This window comes from Canis lupus, chromosome 12 (assembly GCF_003254725.2).
Source record: "Canis lupus dingo isolate Sandy chromosome 12, ASM325472v2, whole genome shotgun sequence".
NCBI lineage: Eukaryota > Metazoa > Chordata > Mammalia > Carnivora > Canidae > Canis > Canis lupus.
Window position 1 is genome coordinate 50,031,226 of NC_064254.1, and position 18,155 is coordinate 50,049,380.

Genomic DNA, 18,155 nt, shown 5'->3' on the forward strand with positions numbered 1-18,155 from the left:
TTTGATGGATTTCTATTTCACATTTAGGTCTTTCATCCATTTTGAGTCTATTTTTGTGTGTGGTGTGAGGAGATTGTCTAGTTTCATTTTTCTGCATGTGGCTGTCTAATTTTCCCAAAACCATTTGTTGAAGAGACTTTTTTCTATTAGGTATTCTTTCCTGCTTTGTCAAAATCATATATATTTGGAAGTGCTAATTCCTAATGATATTGAAAGGTTATGCCAGAATGTGAATCAATGTACTGTATCCTAAATAGACACAATAAAAATATCTGCTAAATTAAACCATTGATTAGTGACCTAACTGACTTAACTTCTGGAGTGAACTCTTTATCTTGTTACGGATCAGTAACAAACTATAGTTTGACATCTGGTCTGTAGATGAGCCACCTTTGAATAGCATTAAATATGGTTGTAAAGAAACCACTCATTCATTCATTAATTTAATAAACATTTACTAAACTAATATGTAGAAGAAAATAATAATCTTGGGAGTACTTCTGCCTTACTCTTCATTTTCAACCAGACATCATGCCTACCTCTACATTTCTGCTGCCATTGGCTTGATTCAGGTTGCCATTCCTTTTTGAAATGTTGCTGTCTCCCTGCTGTCAGTCTTGCTCTCTCCAGGCCATAACAGGATGTTAAAATATATATTTCTGTGCTCAAAGTGCTTCTTTAGCTTTTTTGTCAATGAAACCTACTGTGTTTGATTCTTTGCTGAATGCACTGCAAATAGATGTTAGTGCCTTGTACTGCAAATGTTCTTAGTTAATGAGCCTTCCACCATGCTTTCTTGAGATAAATGTGTCTACAATATGTGTAGTTTCCTCTGCGGCCTCTCTTTATGCCATCTGTGTTTTGGAAAACATTTTTTTGACTCATCATGGTTGACAAATGATGTGAAAATAGTAATGCTAGACCTGTAGCAAAGAGGCAAAGGAAGAATGTCTTGTTGGATGTTATAATGCAAGTTTCAGTCATCTTCAGGAAATGATTCAGGAAAGAGAGGCTATAAATGGGTGAGGGGGATGTTCTTTGAAATGAGGAAAGGCATCATAGCTATCAACCTGGGAGAACTAATTAATAATCATATGAATGAGAGTGGAGAGAAACCATATTTGGAAGAATATAATGACTCCAGATGATTTGATGAGAAAGGAAATGCAACACTTTGAAGATCTCATGTCTTGGGAAAGGATGTATTAATGACCCCTAAGTGCTAATTACATTTTGGCTTGATATGCATCGGTGCATCCCTGTACCTAAAGGATTTTTTTTTTATTGCACATGTGTAATATTAGTAATCTCTCTGTTTCTTAGTTTTTGAAGATCTGAAATCATATTTTGTAATACTATTATTTTACATAAATCTCACTAAAATGCATCATATTCTTTTTTGCTTTATTTCTGTCAATGCTGTTAAGCACATTTAATTTTTGTGATATTTTTGGAACCACTGTTGTGAACATTAATTATGTTGTGGTGATATTGGTGTGAAATTAAGTTAGGTGGTGCTGTTTTACACTTGTATAAAGCTCTCATGTGGGAATAGCCTGGAATACTTTAGATAAACAAGAGTAATGAAGAGAGATTGGTCCTAGCAGGTACTTTAATGCATCATAAAGCTATAATAATCAGAGTGTTTTTATTGTATTGAAATAGAATAAGAAGTTTAGAAATTTATTTCTACATATAATTATTTAACATATAATAGATGTAGAATTTCAAACCAGTTGAGAAAGAATAGATTATTAAAAATGACATTGGGACAATTATATAATCATTAAGATCCAAGAATTAATGTTTAGCTTCTATTTCACGTTATTAATCCCAGGTGGGTTGAAGAAGTCTGAACAATGTAGTAGAAATTGGTATTTAAATAATCTTGGGTTGGGGAAAAGTTTTGAAGCAAGATATTAAAGCCTTAAAGATTGATAACTTATCTACATAAAAATTTAAAACTTCTGAATTTTAAATGCACCCCAAACACATAAATTAAAAGAATGGATGGCTGTTGTATGAAAAAAAAAAAAGAACATGAAATAACAAATGTTGGTGAGTATGTAAAGAAATTAGAACCTTTGTAGATTGTAGATCTACAACCAATTGTAGATTAAAAGTGTTGCAACTGCTATGAAAAACAGTATGGCAGTTCCTCCCAAAATTAAAAATATAATTACCATATGATCTCACAATTTTTCTTCTCGAATATATCCAAAAGAATTGAAAGCAAAGACTTGTAGAGATATATGTATATTTAGCAGCATTATGTACAATATCCAAGGGGTAGAAGCAATCCAAGTATCCACTGACAGATGAACAGATAAACAAAGTGTGGTGTATACTATGGAATATTATTTATCCTTAAAATGGAAGGAAAATCTGACACATGCTACAATTGGATGAACACTGATAATATTATGTATGTAGGTGAAATAAGTCAGTTACAAAAGCACAATACTGTATATATTATGAGATAGCCAGAGTAGTCAAATTCACAGAAAATAGAATGGTTGATAGGGGCTGGGTGGGGATGAGGGGAATGGGGAGTTACTGTTTAATGGGCACAGTTTCAGTTTTGTAACATAGAAGAGTTATGTAGATGTATGGTACTGATGGTTGCACAACAGTGTGAATGTTCTTAATGTCACCAAATTGTACACTTAAAAATGATTAAGATTGTAAATTTTATGTTTATTTTAACAAAAGTAAAAATAAAAGATAATAATAATGAAGAATGATGCAGCTTACTTGAATTTTATTCCTACTCTTCTTTCCTTTTATTAGCTCAATGACTTTAAGCAAATTTGTGAAACTCTCAGTGTCAAACTTTTATTATCATATGGTCATTTTGAGGACTCAATGAGATAATTCCTTTTAAGTGGTTTCTATGGTGCATGGAACATAGTAACCGCCCAAAAAAACTGGCCCCTGTCTACTATTATATTAAAAGCCAAATGATAAACATATATTATCTATTTATAGACTTGATATGTAAAGAATTTTTAAAAGATCAGTGAAAAAATAAAATCCCCAGAGTTTATTGACAAAGGACATATTAGGCATTTCCAATTTTAAGGAATGAAGACATTTCTAGACTATGTTAAGTGATTAAGGACTTTTTGAAGAATAAATGAGAGAAAGTGTCACAGAAATCCAAGGATGGGAAAATAGCACAAGATTAGAAATGGATCTAAGGTTGTTTTAGGGATTCTGATGGTAGATTCTCCATTTATCTTCTGTTATTTAATCCCTATCTCATTTCTTCTCATCTTATAAATCATTGCTTCACTCCTTTATCCGTTTTATCAACAACACAGCTTTTATTCACTGGTTTGGTTTGTGCTTCCTAATATCTTTGATTTCTTTATGACTCCAGTTTACTTGTGTTTGCTCATGGATCTTAGAGCATTTTTAAGCCTCATTTCCTATGGCTAATAGCCTGATATTTCTTCATTTATTCAAATCAAATTATTAGAAATATAATCTGATTGGAACTTTGTTTATGTTAAGAGTCTTACTGGACCTTTCTTTGTTTTTAGCAAATCTTTTCATACCAGGTCATCTTGAAGCTCACTGCTCAGCTGACTTTTGGTTGCATCACATTATCAGCTATACTCTAATCAACTCTGGTCTGGGTAGCAGATTTCTTTTTTGGGGGGGGGGGCAGGTGGCAGATTTCTGTGTGGAACAAAACGGGATCATTGAGGGCTGTCTCTAAGGAAGGGGCCATTTGTATTTTTTGAATTTATGAATCACTTTTGTAATAACAAGATTGTTGGATTTTTCTAGTTGAAGATTGACTTCCAGATTGTTGGATTTTTCTAGTTGAAGATTGACTTCTCCTTTAGTGTTTATGTCTACTTTAAATAGTTTCTCTTTGTTTCTATCACCTTGTTTATTCACAAGCTACTAGTCTGTTATCCAACTTTCTATCTGTAAATTGGAACAGGATGGAAATGCAGTGGGAACCTAAGATAACCAAACTAGCAAACTTGATTTACCATGATTTATAGAAGAGAATAAGTCAATGAATTAACTCAGCTTTGGGATAATTTTTTTTTTTAAATGAGCACATTATATTAGTGCAAAGGCTTTTGGATTACTTCAGGTTTGTTCTTGGTTCTGGGAAAATGAGATGGCTGAAATCTATCAGATTTAGTGTTAGTTTCTCATACATTTGAGCAGATGTGACACCTTTATTTAAAGTGTATCATATTCCTTTATGTGTTACTTTCTTCCCCACAGTGCCTTTGCTAGGTATTGTTTCCTTTTCAGTAAAAAAAAAAAAAAAGAAAGAAAAAAAAGCGAAATCTTCTTGTTATCTTTTGGTTAAGGGAGGAGGTATTCTTTTCAGGGAAAGCAATTAAAAGTAATATAAAACTCTACAGTGTCGAAGTAAGATGATCTTTTTATGCAAATACTACCTTAAAGTTTTTAACCATCTGTTCTTAATTGTGCTTGCAGGATATTATTCTCATATTCTAAGAGACACACTGTGAATGCTTAGGTATATATCTAAGAGAGCTCAAGAAAGTGGGGATCAACATCATGTGTGTTAAAAGAAATTAGTCAAAGGAAAAATTTTACCTTATTTGTGCATGAAAGATGAAACTGAAATGAAAAATAAATAAATTTCCTATTGCAGGGGTAGAAACAAAGGTAAAACTGGGGTGATTCTGTTTGGAGACCCACATATATGCATATCATGTAGTAAGGCAAAACTGCTTCTATAACAATAAACTATTCTTTTTTCTTATTTGTTATAAATTAGGCAGTGTTGTTTTCCAGGACCTTCAGAGATGTTAAAGGAAGATAAGACAGAGATTAACAAAGCATATCCTCTATTCAACCTGTACCTGGGGAAGTCAGTATATTTTTAATGTAAACAATTGGTGGTAGCTTGGTAATAAAGACATCATATCTTGCAAAGGAAAGCTCCCAGAAAACTCAGAATGAATCTTGAACATTGGAGTATTGGTACTTAGTGGGTAAGTTTCTGGGACAGCAGAGTCAACAGCATTTCTGGGTCATATATCAAGTGCAGAATAATGAAAAGGATGTAATATTGGTGCCTGTTTTAGAGCATGTGACTTATGTATAGTCTGATAGATTTATAGATTGACAGAAATATCAATGATATCAAATATTGTTAAGATTGTTGATTTGTCTGCAGAGAAATAGCATAAATGAAACTGTGTCCAAGTGGGAATTTATTCTGCTGCTTTTTTTCTCTTTCCAACTCAGCAAAATCACATGAAAACCAGAGTTGGAAAGGATGTTGGAAATCAAACACCTACATTTTAGAAATTAAGAAATAAGGGCTCTAGGGGTTGAACAAGTTGTTCTAGGTAACCCAGCTAGAGAATGGCTGATGCAGGATGGGAAACCAGACTTGTAGTACAATTTTCATTTTAACATATTGCACAGAACTTTCACCCTATTGTGCTTGCAAAAATAGTAATTCATTTCACACTGCAGTCCTAAAATAACTCTTTCGAAGTTTGTTACTATTTCTTGAGACTTAAAATGGTTATTTGTTTGTATTGGGCAGCCCTGATAGTTCTCATACATAGAATTTATGACTTAGTCTTTTCCTTGTATGTTTAAAAAAGTGATCAGAGATTATTAATGGACATATTGTGGGACCAGTATCTTGCTTTGTGTCAGAGTGAGAAGATGAAATGTAATTGTGTAATTGCCATGTGTTGGTAATGACTCCAGATTGGAAGCTAAAACATCTGGATTATGGTCCCACCTCTGCATTAATTAACTGAGTCTTAATTTCCTCATCTGACTAAGGAAGGCTTCAGTTAAATAATCTCTAAGGTCCTCATAAACTGAAATATCTTAATATTCTAGATCATGAAAAAGTTAAAGTTAGAGAATTTTTAGTCTATACTTATTACAGGGATGTTATTGGCTAAAGATTTGAAGAAGTCTAAGTCTGTAACAGTTTACTAAACAATTGTCCAACTCTTAATTTCATACTGGATTTTGGATTTTCTTACTTACAAAATTGTTAACTTGAACTGTCAAGCTGTAAGAAGTGAGTACATCTGTCTTTACGTATGCATCTATCTTTACACTGAACTCCCTGTTACACTAATGAAAGTGCTGGAACTCCTATGTTTATCAGCCTTTGAACATGTTGTTTTCCCTGCCTACCATCCTTTCTACTTTATTTTGGCTCTAGCCTAGTGAACTCCTACTCATACTTTAAGATCCAACTCAAATGTCACCCCCTCAAGAAGGCTCCTATAACCATCTTGCTCCCATAACTATCTTGTCAGTAAAACTAATACTTATTGTTTACTTACTATGTGCAAAGAATTCTGTCAGTAGCTAAGGATGGTCACAGCTCTAGCTCTCCTACCTTAGTAAAGAAGATTGACATCAAGTAAATAATTATAAATAAATAAGAATTACAACAATGCCAAATATGAGAGAAAATCACTAAGTGCACTTGGAGTGTCTATTGGCGGAACTAAACTCAGGCAGAATTCGTGGCTCTCTTCTCTGAGTTCAGACAGCATTTTATTGCACATCTCTACTGTAACACTAATTACATTCCATTCTTACCAGTATTATAAGTTAATATATCTATCTCTTCTACACCTGTATTATCTGATATGGTAGCCACCAGGCACATGTGACCTTTTAAGTTTAAAGTAATTAAAATAAAATACAATAAAAATTCATTTCCTCAGTCACAGTAGCCACATTTCAAGTGCTCAGTAGCCACATTTGCTAGTGGCTGCCATATTGAACAGTGCATCATCACAGAAAGTTCTGTTGAACTGTGCTTCTCTAGACTGTGAATTCCTCAATCAAATATTATGTTTCATTCATCTTCATATCCCTAGGACCTGAAACAGTTATATTTATATAGCAGAAGCTCAATATTGGTGGATTGATCAATTCATTTATTTATTAAAAAAATATTTGTGTGTGTGCCTGTTATGTGGTACAATTCTAGGTACCAAGGGTAAAGCAGTGAAAAAATAGTTTCTATTTTTGTGGAGCTTATTTTTTAGTAGTGTTGAGGGGAATTGGACAATCAACAAGGAAATATATAATCTATTAGGGAGTGATGAGTACTATGGAGAAAAATAAAACAGGTTAAGTCACATATGAAATAGCAGGACAAGGGTTGAGGGGTAAATGGGTTACTTTTTTACATAATATGGGCAAGAAGGGCCTCACTGAGGAAATGAGTCATGTAGAAGGAGCAGGGACAGTGTCCCTGAGGCAGCAGTGTAACTTGTTCCAGGGACAAGAAAGAGGCTGGTGTTCCTAGAATTGAGTGAGTACTGCAGAGCATCATAGAAATGACAGTGGGCAGCAGAGGAAGGAGTGGGACTTCTGTTACCCCAAGTGAGATGGGAATAGATGGGAATTGGTGATGATCATGACGTAGTGAGTAGTGTACACATTTTGAATGCACAGTAGGCAGTGCTGATAGATTGGATGGGAAGTGTGAGGGAAAGAGGGGAGTCAAGAGTGACCCCAAGCATTTTGGCCTGAGCAAGTAGAAGAATGGACTTTCTATCAACTGAAGTGAAGAAGACCCTGGAAGCTGTCGATTGGGTAGGAAAATGAGAAATTTGGTTTTGTACATATTAAGTTGAAACTTCTGTTGGGCATGAATTAGATACTGGCATCTGAGGTACAGCTAGAGGTATAAATGTTTGTTGACTGAATAATTGAATGAGTGAATAAGACATTATTATCTTAAAATAGCAATTCTGAATGTAAAGTTGTAGGGTTTAGACCTGGGGATCAATTTGCATACAGACACAAGAAAATTCAAAGAGGAGGCCTTAGAATGTGAGCAGACTGTGAATGTATGGTCCAATAAGAAAGCTTAATTAATTCATTCTTCTGAATATTATTTGAACAGGGATTTCAGGATTGATTTTATTTATTTATTTATTTATTTATTTATTTATTTATTTATTTATTTAAAGATTCTATTTATTTATTCATGAGAGACACACAGAGAGAGGCAGAGACATAGGCAGAGGGAGAAGCAGACTCCATGCAGGAAGCCTGATGTGGGACTGGACCTCAGGACCCCAAGATCATACCCTGGGCTGAAGGCAGGCACGCAACCACTGAGCCACCCAGGTGTCCCAATTTCAGGATTTTAAATCCAAAATTTCCTTTGATTCAGATGATGGGGCAGGATATGTTAGTTTCCTATGGTTGCTATTACAAATAACTACAAAGTTAGTGGCTACAACAACATATTTATTATCTGTAGATCTGGAGGTCAGAAATTTAAAATGAGTCTCAGACTAAAATCAAGGTATATGCAAGGCGTGTTCCTTTTTAGAGGCTCCAGGGGAGAACTTGTCTTTCTCACATTGTAACACTATGACTGACTCTCCCTCTTTTACTTATAAGGACCCTTGTAATTACATTGAGCTCGCCTGAATAGTTCAGAATAATCTCCCCATCTCAAGGTAGATGATTAACAATCTTAATTCCATCTGGAACCTTAATTCCCCCTTGCCATGTAACATAATATATTCACAAATTCTGGGGATTAAGATGTGGATACCTTGGGAGAGGTAATGTCTTGAGTTTGTTCTTTCTTTTACTGTCAAAAGATCAATATACAATAATAAAAGTGATTGAGAGGATGTCTAGAGTATAAACAAACTCTAATAAGACATCCTCTCAAATGCTTTTATTATTGTATATTGATCTTTTGACACTAGAAGCCAAAAACGGGCTGAGAAAAGCTAAGCAAAGAACAACTTGAACAAGAGTCCACATTTATATAATGTTGTGCACATTTCCTGTTTCAGTTAATATTTATGGCATATGTAAAAACAAACTGAGACCTAAGAATATTGTGCTGGAAGGCGTATACATGTATGTGTATGTGTATCTGTGTTAATGTTCCATATAAACTTAATTATTGGCTCTAAATCTTATGTAAAATCATATTAGATGAATGCTAGAGTTTGTTCTATGCTACTCTTAGGATTTGTTTTTGACTTTTATCTATATCTTAGGTTTAGAAGGGCCTTATTTTCTGAACTTATTTCTGTAAAATGAAAATGCCCTTATGGGTCATAGGATAGAACATTTGAAGTTGAGATTATCCTGGGGTAACTATTATATTTAATTGATCTACGAAGTGTCAAATCTTTTTTTTTTTAATTTTATTTATTTATGATAGTCATCACACAGAGAGAGAGAGAGAGAGAGAGAGAGGCAGAGACACAGGCAGAGGGAGAAGCAGGCTCCATGCACCGGGAGCCCGACGTGGGATTCGATCCCGAGTCTCCAGGATCGAGCCCTGGGCCAAAGGCAGGCGCCAAACTGCTGCGCCACCCAGGGATCCCCGAAGTGTCAAATCTTGTTCTGAAATGTCTCTCCTAGTCATTTTCATGGCTGCCTTTTCAGCCCAGTCCAGGACAACCATAACAGTTTCCTAAATGACATTACTCAGGTGAACCTGAAGGCAGAGTGTGCAGTGGGTTAAGAGAGGGTCCTAGAATCAAATTATTAGAGTCTTATTTTGATTACTTTCTAGATGTCTGTAGAAATCTCTGTAAACCTTAGTTTTCTTTCCTGTTAAATGAGGCTAGTACTGATTTCATAGAATTGGTATAGGGTTTATATTAAATTAGGAGTTAATAAACTTGATGAAGGCAGCCAGTTGTGAACTTATTGATTCTCAGACCCAAATCTACCTCTTGTCGTGATTTTTGATAATGGAACTGGACCTTTTGCCAGCTAATGCAATGATAGGTTTTGTTGATAGAGGGTGCTGGGGGGGTCCTGCAAGGCATAATAGAGGATGAAGCTTTTCTTCCCAGTTTTGGGCCCTTTTTTCCCTCCTAAGGCCCACCTATTAGTGGTATGTGGAAGACCGAGTAGAATTTACCCTCCAATGAGTTTTTCTGGCACCCTAATATGAAGTTTTCTATATTACCATCATAGACCTGCCCATACTCTAGCAGGCAGCTTCCATTAGACCAGCTTTGGCCCATGGTATCCCAGCAAATTTTGCTGGAATCTCAGTGGACAACTTCCTGTGAAAGAGTTCTAACCAATGGTATACCAGAAATGTCTGCCACCCAGTAGGCTCTAATTACACCCTCTCCAAGGCCGAGGTGTGAATCTCAGCTTTGAAGGGGTGGGAGTACGGGTGGTTGGGATCCTTTCCCAAAGTTGCTTCTTCCTTAGGTACTTACCCTCAACTTTAGAGGTAATAGCTCTTCTCTATACTTGCTATTTGTGTATTCTTAGAGTCTTCTATTATCTTGTATTACTGTTAACTGCCTTTACTAATTAATAATTATTAATATTAAATTCTCAATTCAAATTACTGATATGGTTTTTGGCTCCAGAGTAGACCCTGAATGATATATTAACATAGAACAATAAGCAGAAAAATAAGCATCCCAAGAGTATGAGGTGAATAAATAATCTGAAAGTGATTAAAATAAACAAAATATTAAAAAAATAAAAAAAAACAAAAAACCCCCAAAGTATTAAAAGAAGTATTAAAAACCACAAAGAAATAGTAGGCCTCTATGAAAAAAGAATATGATATGCAGATTGAAAAAAATGTTTAGAAATTACAAAATGTAGTCATTAATTAAGACTTAAGTGAGTGGATCAAATATCTGGTTAGGTTCTGATTAAGAGACAGTCAAACACTTTAAAGGTAGCCCTGAGGAAATTGTCTAGGATGTAGCAAAGAGATAGGAAATGAAATACTAAAAAGAAATTACAATAGAATAGATGCAATCTAATTATGTGATCCAACATACACCTAAGAGGAATTCTCTTTCTTTTTCTTTCTAAGTCATCTATATCTACATATATTTCTATGTATCTATAAATATATCATCTATAAATGTACATATTTTATGTACTTCCAGAAAGATAAAATAGAAAGAATGGGAGAAGAGGCAATATTTGAATAGAGACTAGCTGAGAACTTTTCAGAATTGAATAAATACCAGTAAGGTTTATTCTAGGATTACAGAGATGGTTTAACTTTATAAAATCACATGTAATTTACCATGTTAACATATCAACAGAGAAAAAAAATATGTTCATTTCAGGTTAACAAATATTAAAAAAGAATAAAAAAGGATGTCTATGTAAAAGTTAATGTGAACTTCACATTTAATGATGAATGAATTAGAAGCACTCTCTTAAAGTCAGAAATTAATTTAAGATGCTTGTTCTTACCATTTGTATTTAGCATTGTATTGGAAGTCCTAGCTAGCTCAATATGACATGGAAAATAAATAAGAGGTATGGGAATGGAAATATAGGAAACCAAATTGCCAGTGTCACAGATATGATTATACACATATGAAATTTAAAAGAATTTACTTTTAAATTATTAGAAGTAATTGAAGAATTTATCAAGGATGTTGTTTACAAAATTGCATCTAAAAATTAGTAGTATTTGAATACATCAGATTCAACTGGTTCAGAAATGTAATTTCAAAACTTCCTGTAGGGTGCCTGGATGGTTCAGTCAGCTAAACATCTGACTCTTAATTTTGGCTCAAGTCTTGATCTCAGGGTTGAAATTCAAGCCCTACATTGGGCTCTACACTGGGTGTGGAGGCTGCTTAAAATTAAAACAAACAAACAAACACACAAACTCTATTCTTTTAGCCACAAAACTATAAAATATGTGAGATTAAATTTAACATTATATACATAGGACTTTTATAGAAAAATTTATAAAATATAATAGAAAAATATATATATGAAGATCTAAATAAATGGAGAATAATACCATGGTTTTGGACAGGAAGTCTCAATTTTTTAAGATTTTGATTCTTGCCAAAATAATCTACTAAAGCAAAGCTAGTTCAACTTAAATCTTAAATTTTCTCAGAACTTGTGAAGTTGTTTCAAACATTTATATGGATGAATATAGGGTCAAGAATAACTAAAGGAAAACATTGAAGAAGATTAAAGAGAATTAACTTACGATCTCATTTATTAAGAATTATTATAAAGATACAGTAATTAAAACGTGTTGTATTGGCAGAAGGATACACAAATATATCAGTGTAAAAAGAACAGAGAGCCTAGAAACAGCCATGTGTGTAAATGAAAAATTAACGTATGGGAGCAGTGGCTTTCAAGTCATTGCTGAAAGATAATATAATAGATGATGGTGAGACAATTGACTATTCATATGGGAAAAATTAATTTGTAAGCCTGCCTCCCACCATACACAAAAATAAATCCTAAATGGATTAAAAACAAAGACAAAGTGAAAAATGTAAAAAAAAGTAACAAAAATAACTATGATATTGGAAGTTTGGAAAAGAACTCTTCCACGAGATTTAGAAGCACAAAGCTTAAAAAGATTGATAACTTTAGCTACTTAAAATAAAAAAGATCTGTACAAAAAAGCCCATAAAATAAAAAAAAATAAGCCCCATACTGGATGAAAAGATTTGTAATCCAAGCAACCACCAATAAAATATTGATAAACAAAATAGATGTTAAGTAAAACCCTAAAACCAATAAAAGGGAAATACTTCAATAGAGAGTGATGAAGGATGTGGAGTCAATTAACAGAAGAAAATTTTAAGACCAATAGATATATAAAAAGTTGCAAAGTCTCACTGATCATTAAGGGTGATGAAATTTAAAAGAAAATGGGACATTTCATAACAAGTAGATTGCTAAAATTTAAGGACTCTGATCATATGATATTTTGGCAATAATACCAGAACATAAGAATTTTCAAAAACTGTTGGTCTTGGGATCCCTGGGTGGCTCAGCGGTTTGGCGCCTGCCTTTGGCCCAGGGCGCGATCCTGGAGACCCGGGATCGAATCCCACGTCGGGCTCCCGGTGCATGGAGCCTGCTTCTCCCTCTGTCTGTGTCTCTGCCTCTCTCTCTCTCTCTGTGACTATCATAAATAAATAAAAATTAAAAACAAAACAAAAACTGTTGGTCTTAGGATACATTGGTGAAGCTATTTTGTTTTTTTTTTACATTTCAATTTTTTTTCTTGCTTTATAGATTAAAAAAAAAACTACTAGAACCAACTTATTCATCATCATCTTCATTTTCCTCATCTTCCTCCTCTTCCTTCTTCTTGCTTTTTTTCAGTGTTGACAGCTCCCTTTTTTTTTTTTATCACATCAAGCTTTCCTTTAGCTCGATATGCGACAATATGCTTTTCATATTTTTCCTTCAGCTGAGCAGCCTTTTTATAAGGCTGCTTATCATCTGCAGCAGTGTTATTCCACATCTTTCCCAATTTCTTTGCAATATCACCAATGGATAGGCCAAGGTGTTCTCTGATTTTTGGGTGATGCTCAGAACAAAACAAGTAAAAGGCTGAAGGAGGCCTCGGTACACTGGGATCCTTGAACAACTTTTTTGTTTCCCCTTTAGGAAGGATTTAAGTTTTCTCTTTCTCTTCTTGTTCACCTTTGCCATATCTTCAAATTTTCCCTTCTCTTTAGCAGACATGGTTTCCCACCTCTCTGAGCATTTCTTAGAAAACTCTGAGAAATTGACGGAAGCATCTGGGTGCTTGTTTCCCTCCTGGCAAGTTTGCACAAAGAATGCACATAATGACATTTTGCCTCTAAGCTTCTTCGGATCTCCTCTGCACATGTTTAATTATTTTTCTCCGGGAGGCACAGAGTCACCCAGTACCTATCTAGCTCTCATTTGCCCTGGCACTGTCTCTGTGGAGCTCAATGTACTGCAATGGCTGTGTTTGGTGCATTTACTTTGGAGAGAATGTTAATAAGGTCTATGGTCTTGATAATGTTTATACACTACAAGATAGCAATTCTACTTTTAAGTTACATATTGTGGTTCAATTCTCAAATGAAGAGGCATTCTCAAAAGTGTCAGTGCAGCCTTGTTGTATTAGAAAAAAATGGAAGCAATGTAATTGTTCAAGAATAAGGAGGTGAATAAATTAAACAGGATTTAATAGAATACTTAAAATAAAAAAAAAAATAGACCGGAAGGGTACATGTCAGTATTTGTAATTATCCTAGGGAGTTAAGGAATGGTATGTCTAACACCTTATTTGTATCTTTATTTATTTGTATCTGCTACATTTTATTTATAAATATCTGAGGCAAATATTGCCAAATATCAACATTTGTTAAATTGGAGGGAAGGGTGATTTTGTTTTGTTAAACAGTTGACCCTTGAACAGCACAGTTTTGAACTGTGTGGGTCCACCTTTATGCAGATTTTTTTCAATAAATAAAGTACAGCACTAAAAGTGTGTATTTTATCTTCCTTATGATTTTAATAACATTTCTTTTCTCTAGCTTACTTTATTGTAAGATACAGTATATAATACATATGCATGCAAAATATGTGTTAATTATCTATTTATGTTATCCATAAGGCTTCTGGTCAGAAGTAGGCTAAAGTAATTAAGCTTTGGGGGAATAAAAAGTTATACATGGATTTTTGACTGTGCAGGGGTTGCTACTCTTAATCCCTGCATGTTTCAAGGGTCAACTGTATTATCTGTACTTTTCTATATTTTTGAAATAGTTCATAGTTAAAACTAACATATTTACTTAAATGAAGGCAATAGTAAAAATGTTTAAGTGTTTACCTATTCCTTGTTTTGAACCACTGTATAAATTTGAGACCATGGCTATGATTCTTATGTCTTAGAACTAAGAGAAGCTATCTGGTTAATAATCATAAAAGAAGGGATTCTTAACCTTGGTTTCATTGGAGCTGTGCTCTAATCAACTAAACTAACTGTCCACAGGTGACAACATTTATAAACAAAAGACTTTTCTTGATGAGTTAGGACATAGTCTCATGATTAAGATAAGGACTAGCTGTACTGCTTGTGCACACTAGAGCAATCAGATACTGTTAACTTTGCTAATCAATCTGACATAAAAATGTTACATATTTTTAAATTTAAATGTAGCTAATTAACATATTATGTATTATTAGTTTCAGATGTAGAGTTCAGTGATTAATCAGTCTTATATAATATCCAATGCTCATTATATCACGTGCCCTCCTTAATGTCCATCGCCCAGTTACCCCATCCCTCCCCTATTCAGCAACCCTTAGTTTGTTTCCTATTATTAAGAGTCTCTTATGGTTTGTCTCCCTCTCTGATTTTGTTTTGAAGTACTTTTCCCCTCCCTTCCCCTATGATCCTCTGTTTTGTTTCTTAGATTCCACATATTGGTGGGATCATTTGATAATTATCTTAATCTGATTCACTTATTTCACTCAGCATAATACTCTCTAGTTCCAGCCACATCATTGCAAATGCAGATTGCTTTTTTTGTTGGCTGAGTTGTATTTCATTTTCTTTATCCATTCATCTGTTGATAGACATCTGGGCTTTTATCATAGTTTGACTCTTGTGGACATTGCTGCTATAAACGTTGGGGTTCAGATCACCACTTTGTATCTTTGTGGTAAATACCCAGTAGTGCAGTTGCTAGGTTGGAGGGTAGCTCTATTTTCAAATCCTTGAGGAACCTCCACTCTGTTTTCCAGAGTGGCTGCACTAGCTTCCATTCCCACCAACAGTGTAAGAGCATTCCCCTTTCTCCACACCCTTGCCAACATCTGTTTCCTGACTTGTTAATTTAGCCACTCTCACCAGTATAAGGTAGTATCTCATTGTGGTTTTCTTTGTATTTTCCTGATGCCAAGTGATATTGAGCATTTTTTTTTTTTTTTATGTGTCTGTTGGCTATCTGTATGTCTTCTTTGGGGAAATGTCTATTCATGTCTTCTGCTCATTTCTTGATTGAATTATTTATTCTTTGGGTGTTGAGTTTGTTAAGTTTTTTTTTTTTTTTTTTTTTTTAAGATTTCATGTATTTATTCATGAGAGACACACAGAGGGAGAGACACAGGCAGAGGAAGAAGCAGGCTCCATGCAGGAGCTCCATGTGAGACCCTATCCTGGGACCCAGGATCACGCCCTGGGCTGAAGACAGGGGCTAAACTTCTGAGCCATCCAGGGATCCCCTGTTAAGTTCTTTATAGACTTTGGATACCAGCCTTTATCTGATAAGACATTTGCAAATATCTTCTCCCATTCTGTAAGTTGCCTTTTAGTTTTGTTGACTGTTTCTTTGGTGTGCAAAAGCTTTTCATCTTGATGAAGTCCCAATAGTTCATTTTTGTCTTTGTTTCTCTTGCCTTTGGAGACAAGTGTCTAGCAAGATGTTGCTGTAGCCAAGATCAAAGAGGTTGCTGCCTGTGTTCTTCTCTAGGATTTTGATGGATTTCTGTCTCACATTTAGGTCTTTCATCCATTTTGAGTCTATTTTTGTGTATGGTGTGAGGAGATTGTCTAGTTTCATTTTTCTGCATGTGGCTGTCCAATTTTCCCAAAACCATTTGTTGAAGAGACTGTCATTTTTCCATTAGGATATTCTTTCCTGCTTTGTTGAAGATTAGTTGACCATAGAGTTGAGGGTCCATTTCTGGATTCTGTATTCTGCTTTATTGATTTATGTGTCTGTTTTTGTGCCAGTACCATACTGTCTTCATGATTACAGCTTTATAATAGAGCTTGAAGTCCAGAATTGTGATACCCTACCCCCAGCTTTGGTTTTCAACCTTCCTTTGGCTATTCGGGTTCTTTTCTGGTTCTTTTCTGGTTCCATACACATTTTAAGATTATTTGTTCTAGCTCTGTGAAAAAAGTTGATGGTATTTTGATAGGGATTTCATTGAATGTATAGATTGCTGTAGGTAGCATAGACATTTTAACAATATTTGTTCTTCCAGTACATGAACATGGAAGGTTTCTCCATTTCTTTGTGTCTGCCTTAATTTCTTTTATGAGTGTTCTATAGTTTTCTGAGTACAGATCCTTTGCCTCTTTGGTTAGGTTTATCCCTAGGTATCTTATGATTTTTGGTGCATTGTAAATGGGACCAACTTCTTAATATCTCTTTCTTCTCTCATTGCTAGTGTACAGAAATGCAACTGATTTGTGTGTTTTTTATTGATTTTATATATCAATTGATTTTATATTTTATATCCTGCCACTTTGCTGAATTCCTGTATGAGTTCTAGCAATTTTGGGGTGGAGTCTTGGGTTTTCCACATAGAGTATCATGTCATTTGTGAAGAATGAGAGTTTGACTTCTTTGCCTATTTGGATGCCTTTTATTTCTTTTTGTTGTCTGATTGCTGAGGCTAGGACTTCTAGTCCTATGCTGAATAGCAGTGGTGAGAGTGGACATCCCTGTCATGGTCCTGACCTTAAGGGAAAAGCTCTCAGTTCTTCCCAATTGAGAATGATAGTTGTTGTGGGCTTTTTGTATATACCTTTTATGATATTGAGTTTCCCTCTGTCCCTACACTGAAAGAGTTTTAATCAATAAAGGATGCTGTACTTTGTCAAATGATTTTTCTGCATCTATTGAGATCATATATAGTTCTTGTCTTTTATTATTTTTTATTTTTTGTTTTTTTTTTTTAAGATTTTATTTATTCATAGAAACACAGAGAGAGAATGAGAGGCAGAGACATAGGCAGAGGGAGAAGCAGGCTCCATGCAGAGAGGCTGACATGGGACTCGATCCAGGGTCTCCAGGATCATGCCTTGGGCTGCAGGCGGCGCTAAACAGCTGCACCACCAGGGTTGCCCTCTTTTCTCTTATTAATATGGTGTATCACATTGATTGATTTGCAGATTTTGAACTACCTACCCTTGCAGTCCAGGAACAAATCCCACTTGGTTATGGTGAATAATCCTTTTAATGTACTGTTGGGTTCTATTGGCTAGTATTTAGGTGGGAATTTTTGCATCCATGTTTATCAGGAATATTGGTCTGTAATTCTCCTTTTTGGTGGGGTCTCTGCCTGGTTTTGAGATCAAAGTAAGGCTGAACTCATAGAATAAGTTTGGAAGTTTTCCTTCCACTTCTATTGTTTGAAACAGCTTCGGAAGAACAGGTGTTAATTCTTCCTTAAATGTTTGGTAGAATTCCACTAGGAGGCCATCTGGTCCTGGACTCTTGTTTGTTGGGAGATTTTTGTTTACTGCTTCAATTTCCTTGCTGGTTATGGTCTGTTCAGGTTTCCTATTTCTTTCTGTTTCAGTTTTGGTAGTTTATACATTTCTAGGAATGCATCCATTTCTTCCAGATTTCCTAAGT

The 18,155-nt window shown here is 34.7% G+C and overlaps 1 long non-coding RNA gene and 1 pseudogene across 3 annotated transcripts in view; one reads left to right on the forward strand and one right to left on the reverse strand.

Moving 5' to 3' along the window:
- Positions 1-18,155, forward strand: part of LOC118350430 (uncharacterized) — a 63,242-nt gene that overhangs the window by 22,135 nt on the left and 22,952 nt on the right. The window contains exon 1 of one of the 3 annotated variants that reach the window (XR_004804207.2): positions 4,877-4,994. The exons of the other annotated variants lie outside the window; for them this stretch is intronic. This is a non-coding gene — a long non-coding RNA (uncharacterized LOC118350430). Of the gene's footprint in view, positions 1-4,876; positions 4,995-18,155 lie in introns of those variants that run through there. 3 annotated transcript variants of the gene reach the window in all.
- Positions 13,063-13,638, reverse strand: LOC112658721 (high mobility group protein B1-like; annotated as a pseudogene).